Here is a 3925-nt window from a genome sequence, read left to right on the forward strand (position 1 = left end):
ACGCGCAGGCTCAGCCCAGCCGCTCTGCGGCATGCGGGATCCTCCCAGACCCGGGCACGAACCCGTGTCCCCTGCATCGGCAGGCAGACTCTCAACCACTGCGCCACCAGGGAAGCCCTAGGGGACACTATTAATAATTGTACCAGGACAAGACTGCTCTGGGCAAAGTGGAACCAATAGTCACCCTCTCCATAAGGGCTCAGGAGCAGGGGAAAAATCTATTCATACAGGCTCTAAAATAAGGAACAACGAGGTGTTAAGTCACAATTGAAGATTGGAGGAGGTTCACTATCAATACTTCTGTCTTTCTTACCTTGGACATTCTTATCTCATCTTGGAATTATGGTAAGAAATGGGGCAAAATGATAAAGACTCCCTTCTAATAATTAGGAAAGAAAGAATTAAACTCTTACCAAAAGCTAGACTGAGGGACAGTGTGCCCAGCAGCCCCCCAGGTCTCTCTCTTGCTTCACCAGCATTTGGATGGAACAAATGGGGTGTGCCCACCCCTGCCTTGCCTCCCCCTCTCCCTCCCCCTCTCCCTCCCCCTCTCCCTCCCCCTCTCCCTCCCCCTCCTCATGCTTCTCACCACCCTCTAGCCCCGCCCCTTTAGTCACAACTTCCGGCAGAATCCTCAGGCTTATCCTCCACTTCTGGGACCAGCCTAACGGACACTTTGTGGAGAAGTCCTCTTCACTGCTGACTAACCATGAATGCCCAGATCCAGCAGAGTTCTTCCGCCGAGGTGGAGGCTGCCATCAGCCGCCTGATCACCCTGCACTTGCAGGCCTCTCCCTGAGCTATTACTTCGAAGGTGACAAGGTGGCTCTGAAGGGCATGGGCCACTTCTTCCGGGAGCTGGCTGAGGAGAAGCGCGAGGGCTCCCAGCTCCTCTTGAAGATGCAGAAGCAGTGGGGTGGCCGCGCCCCGGTCCCGGACGGGCAGAATCTGTCACCGGACGAGTGGAGCACCAGCGTGGACGCCGTGGAGGCTGCCATGGCCCTGGAGAAGAGCCTGAACCAGGCCCTCTTGGATCTGCATGCCCTGGGTTCTGCGAGCGCGGACGCCCAGCTCTGCAAGTTCCTGGAGAGCCACTTCCTGGAGATGGAGATGAAGATCCTCAAGAAGATGGGCGACCACCTGACGAACCTGCGCAAGCTGGCCAGGCCCCAGGCCGGGTCCCTGGCCGGGCAGGGCGAGTATCTCTTCGAAAGGCTCCCCTGCCAGCGCGACTAGGAGCCTCGCGGCGGCCTCGGCTGGACCCCGCTGCCTCCCTCGGCGAGATCTCCGCCTCAGCCTCTTCTTCCACCAGGAGGCAACGCTTTAACCACCCTGGAACCTTCACCCGAGCCGAGGCACCAGATAGAAACAAAAACTCTTTTTGCAGAGGGGAAAAAAAAAAAGCTAGGTTGTGAGAAAAAAAAAAGTATCTGAATAGCATGAAAGATTTGTAGTCTGTTTAATTCTCTAGATTGTTTATAAATAAACGGTTCCTAACTTTTGCGTATCACCTGGTTACGTTGAGTATCTGGTAAGTTATGTTTTCTCTGTCAAGAAGAAGAAACACACCTGTTCAGGAAATGTTGCATAGAATTTTAGGGGGTTCATGACTTCTCTGGAGTCATTCTGGGTACTGGATTCAACTCTGTTGTTCTAAAATGTATCTTTGGTTTCTCCAAGCAGAGCAGAGAGCTAAGTACCTTGACCGTATCACATTGTGTTCCCCCCTCAACCCCCCGAACTCGTGATAAACTTGCTTTTCCTGATTTTCATGTTGGCATGATGCCATCTGCCTGTATTGAAGAGAGAGCCCAGTGAAATTCATCTTTGTGTCTCCCGTTAGGTTGCTACTGAGAACACTTTATTAACATCATACACTGACCTCTTTATGAAGCCTCTCAAGAGCAATTTCTTTCTGGTCTTAATATTAGGAATAACGGTGCTTCGCTTAGGTCTTTGGTTTGTTTTTGTTTTATGGGTACTGTAAATGATGTAACTAATTAAGTTTCCTCATTTGACTGCCTGCTAAAAAGCTTAGAGCCGGGCTTCTCTGGTGGCACAGTGGTTGAGAATCTGCCTGCCAGTGCAGTGGACACGGGTTCGAGCCCTGGTCTGGGAGGATCCCACATGCCACGGAGCAGCTAGGCCCGTGAGCCACAACTACAGAGCCTGCGCGTCTGGAGCCTGTGCTCCACAACAAGAGAGGCCGCGACAGTGAGAGGCCCGCGCACCGCGATGAAGAGTGGTCCCCACTCGCCGCAACTAGAGAAAGCCCTCGCACAGAAACGAAGACCCAACACAGCCAAAAATAATAAATTAATTAATAAATAAATAAAAATTTTTAAAAAAGAAAAGTTTAGAGCCAAATTTGTGGTCCACCCAGAGTAAACGAGTAAGATTGTATAAGCATTTTGCATACGCTTCGTTCCTGGTTCTTCTAAGTGCTTAGTGTACTTTATGGATTCTTTCAAGCCACCTTAAACCCCTTCTGGAACAAGGTTGTGTATAAACAGATAAATAAACTTTTAAAATGCAGATTTAAAAATTCCTCTGTATTCATTTTAGAGGAAAGAGAAGATAACTTTAAGGAAGCACTAAGAGAGCCAAAATGATTAGAATGGAGGTAGGTCAGATGGAGGTTACATTCCAGAAACCAAGAGAAAGAGAAGCAGCAATAAACTATAGCATTCTTTTTAAAAAATGTGTTTCATTTTTCTGGTGAGTTGTTTTCCTGCTAAATCCGTGTATTTGTGTCTCACAAATAGCAATCTAACAGTTGTGCATTATTTTCCTTGCACTTGGAAAAGCTGGAGTTATAACTTGTTCTCAAACCACAGAAGTGGAAAAAAATCAATTCTTTTCCTACAGCAACTTTCCTTCCCAGAGCAGGAAGACCAAAGGCATACTGTCATTTCTTTTATCTTACCAGGGTCAGAGGCATAGAAGAATGTTTTACAGAGATTGTGACACCTGTTTTGCTCAGTTAAGGAGAAAACCTTATCTTCCTGTTTTCATGCAAAGTCCTTTGATAATAAAAAAGAATATACTGGAAAAATTACTCCTACAGAAGAGTTTTGCCCATTTGCTGATAGTTGGCAGTAAGAGATATAAGGAAGCAGTAAACAATTTTCAGCTTTGGATTAAAACTTAAAACCAAAATTATTTTCAAATTAGCACTCATATAGACACATAAATCTGAATGAGAAAAAAAAACACCTAATAACTATGAGACTAATTGAAAGACTATATTTGGTAGTTTATTGGGGAAGAAGGATACAAACATTTGTTTCCAAACAATGACATATTTATCAGACCATATTTACTTATGAGTAATGTTACTCATATTTACTTACGGGTGTCTTTTAATATCAAGAATGGGGCTGTAGGAGAAAGCTTTATTAAAGTCTCCCAAATAGGCTAAAATATTCTTTGGCAATTAGATACTGAAAAACAGCAACTGGCTGGGCAGACAATAAACGATTCAAAGACATGGATAAAATATTAGTTTAGCTTTTAAAAATGACTAAGTTTCTTGGCAACTATATTTGTGGAAAATGGGGATTTGATGACATTAAACTTCTAGAGATTAATTTGGAAACAAATACCACAGTGATTTTCTCTGTTGCTAACCACTGTACATATATGTGAGTGTGTGTGTGTGTGTGTGTGTGTTAGTGCACTCACACAGAATTATAATAACTGATTCCTTTAGGCTATGACTGAATTCCTTATACCAGCCTTGAAGGCTCTCCTTGGTCTGCCATGTCTAATCTACTTTTTAAATCGAATTTTCCACTACTTCCCTATTGGTGGAAGTTTGGGGAATACCCATTGCTTTCCTTTCATCCAAGTTCAGATCAATTAGAATGGACACAGGAAACCAGATGGAAATCAAGATAGCTTTATTGGTGGTAAAACCAAATTG

At 44.9% G+C, this 3925-nt stretch overlaps 1 pseudogene; it reads left to right on the forward strand.

Moving 5' to 3' along the window:
- The first annotated feature begins 709 nt into the window (after positions 1-709).
- Positions 710-1236, forward strand: LOC131747835 (ferritin light chain pseudogene; annotated as a pseudogene).
- Positions 1237-3925: the final 2689 nt, after the last annotated feature.

This window comes from Kogia breviceps, chromosome X (assembly GCF_026419965.1).
Source record: "Kogia breviceps isolate mKogBre1 chromosome X, mKogBre1 haplotype 1, whole genome shotgun sequence".
Classification (NCBI taxonomy): domain Eukaryota; kingdom Metazoa; phylum Chordata; class Mammalia; order Artiodactyla; family Physeteridae; genus Kogia; species Kogia breviceps.